Source organism: Capsicum annuum, chromosome 1, assembly GCF_002878395.1.
Source record: "Capsicum annuum cultivar UCD-10X-F1 chromosome 1, UCD10Xv1.1, whole genome shotgun sequence".
Lineage (NCBI taxonomy): Eukaryota > Viridiplantae > Streptophyta > Magnoliopsida > Solanales > Solanaceae > Capsicum > Capsicum annuum.
Window position 1 is genome coordinate 85,046,499 of NC_061111.1, and position 3,265 is coordinate 85,049,763.

At 33.7% G+C, this 3,265-nt stretch overlaps 1 pseudogene; it reads right to left on the reverse strand.

Moving 5' to 3' along the window:
• Positions 1 to 1,716: 1,716 nt before the first annotated feature.
• The window catches only part of LOC107855697, a 5,026-nt pseudogene continuing 3,477 nt past the window's right edge, over positions 1,717 to 3,265 (reverse strand).

Sequence of the window (3,265 nt, forward strand, 5' to 3'; positions counted from 1 at the left end):
TATACCTAAAAATGTTTACACTTTATGTGTGTGGTCAAAAGGCTATGTTTTGAAACTGTGACCAGTTATAAAGAAAAATCCTCGTTTTGTAAGTGTTATAGAGGTGCTATACAACGCTATGCTTATAAAGCGTTCTCAATAACAAATTAAAGGTAACACTTAAAAGTGTGCTTTATGAGATAAATGTGTAGCCAATTAGAAGCCGCAAAGTGTGACCTTAGTACTTTAATTGCCACACATTTTAATAATAGTTGATATGACAAAACTTGAAAAACATGTTCTAAAGTCAAAGGTTACGTCTTTTTAGGCCACCCCAAAAAAGTGTTTCCTAAAATTTAGAAGTGTAGCCTTTGATCAAAAGCCATACTTTTTACTACTTTAGGCCACACATTACGAGGGTGACAGTAGAACTAAAATGTTGTAGTACTCAAATTCCCAATAAAGAAAGATCAAGGGGACAAAAGATAGTCTAGAAATCATAATTCAACATTTTTAGACTAGTATTGTGTAATTATAACCCTTCCTAAAGCACGTCATGTCAGCTTCTTCAACCTAGGATTGCATCCACCATTCAACCATGATCAACCCCTTTAAATTATAAGTATTTGAGGATATAACATTAAGTTAGAAGGAGGAAATGCACTTACATTAGAAGTGGGAGTTGATGGAATTCACCAAAAATCACCCTTAGTCGCCCTTACTCGACCTCCGAGTATTTTAGGATGAAAAATAATATTGTAACTCTGAAATTGCTATATACTACGTCAAGCTTTCTACAGCAGCCCCATTCCTGCTACACACTCGCCATTTCAGATGATGGCCAAGACTGGCTTATGTTATAGAGGTAAAATTTCTACTATAGCGCGACTACTATAGAGACCTTGCTGATCGCTATAAACGGTAGTAAGGTAGAAACTCGAGACTTGTTCGTAGTTTTGTTTATTTTACAACAGAATGCTCAGATTTCAACCTTATTAACTAGCTCATTTATGTCAAATGTTTTATCAGAAGTTTTACTAACCTGATTTTCTTTTCAAAAGTTTCTATGAACTCCCTAAACTCTTAGCTAACACGATATCATCTCAAATTCATGAACTACTGCCCCATGAAACACCAAAATTTTCTAGATCATACCATACCTGAAATTCATCAAAAACTAGCTTAACCTGATGTTTCCAAATTTTCATCACGACAAAGAAATAAAATAGATAAAATTATATGCTATGCAATCCCGTAACGACAGAAATGGTCATTAAAGGGAAAACATAATTGCTTGACAATGTTGATGAAAATCATTCTTCTTAAGTGTCATCGTAGAGATAGACTTTTTGGTTGAGGAAGTGTTCATCTTGTGAGTCTTTATAAATACTTGCTTTTGTAATCTTAATCGAAAGTTACGTTTTAATATAATCATCATTGAAAATTATTTCGTTACTTTTGTCAATCTTCTGTATACTTTGTGATCTTAGTTTTATTGTTTCAATTGCTGCATTTTCGTAGTGTATCTCCCAATCCCTCTAAAGTTAACACGTACACCAATCCCCAAATGGGACTTAGAGGACTTGATAAAATAATTCATAAAATTGAAGGGAACTTGGATCGTTTGGATTGCCAAATGTATTCTATTCATGAAATTGAAGGGAACTTGGATCGTTTGGATTGCCAAATGTATTCTTACTTTTAAGACTATTGTACAAAATTGATTCACTTCATAATCTGTGTAGCTTTACAACACAATCTTAAACCATTAGAAGTAAGTGATGATTTTCAAACATGCCTCCCTTCTTCATGCACCACATTCATGTTTTATTAGTATTATGCGTGATTGTAGGTGCCTTCACTAGTTGAGTGAGCCTGGCGTAGTCCACATATATATAGGAAATTACATGGTCTCTGACTCACAGTCCTCAATGCATAATATGGCTATTCTTTTGATGAGTACAACTCCATGACTCTTTCTGAACATGAACTAGATTTTTTCATACCATCTCATTTAGTTGATCGGTCAAAAACACCATATCTAGAGACCCATCACGGCATCAGAATGCTAATACCAAACACCTCAAGTTATTCCTTATGTATTATTTCAAAACATTGTTCAAATTCTACAAGATGAAATTACACAAAAATTCTTACAGTATATTTAAGAAAATTAACTTATAAAAAAAATTAAATTACGTAGTATTTATGAAGGTACAGAAGGAAAACACGACAAATAAAAGAATACATGGAAGTACAAAGCAAAGTGCTCTTACTAAATTTCAAAAACCAAGAAAATATTTTGAAAGGTGTTCATATGCATTAAATAAAGTATTTAGATCTTCATGATGAAAGAGAATATCAAGCCAAAGTTGAGAGAGTTATACCTTCCCTAAATGTTTTGAACATGTGTACTACTTTGGCTTCCTCCTGGAACTAAAGTCAAGCTTTCTTCGTAAATCACAACTCTCATACTTTCTAGACAACCGTGAAAATTTAATTCCTTGATTTCATCAGAATTGAGATCATACGATACAAAGTACCCACTTTTGCTTTGAAAAAACAATAAATAGTCTTTCCATACTGCTAATGGGGATTCAGTTGGAAGACCTCTAATTGTGTATTTCTTAATCCAAGATTCATAAACATTATAATCTGTCATTATCCCAATTTCTATCAAATCATTTGTTGAATAAGTCATGGGCCCTAAACGCGGGTGACAAGTCAAGCTTAGAGAATCTGTAAGTAGGAGGCTATGGAACTTTTCCATTTGAAAATCGATTAGTATAGGGGGTTTTCATACTACGAAAGATTTCGGTGCCTACATCAAAATAAAGAATCATTTGGTCAAGTTCCTCTGATGTTGTAATCCAATGATAAGTTCCCTTATATAATATCGAAGAAGTCAACCAAAACAACCTAGGCAAATTATTGTCAACATGATCCAATTCTCGCCAAATATCAATACCTATTTCATAAACCTCAACCTTTTTCTCTCCCTCTTCAGGGTAACCGTAACGATCTTCCATATAAACTCGAGAAATTCTAAAATCTTTGAAATCATTAAAAATAGAGTCTAAAGCAAACCCTCCACATTCAATGGATCGATAGTATCCATTTGGAACATCAAATGGGCTGGATGGGAGTAGTCTACATTTTCTAGTAGATGGATTGAACAAGATGGTGTTACTTGGATCCATCAGAGCAATCAAACCATGCCTTGGACCAATTAGATGATCATTGTCAATACTATAATGTCTTATTATATAAGGCACATCTAGATCTA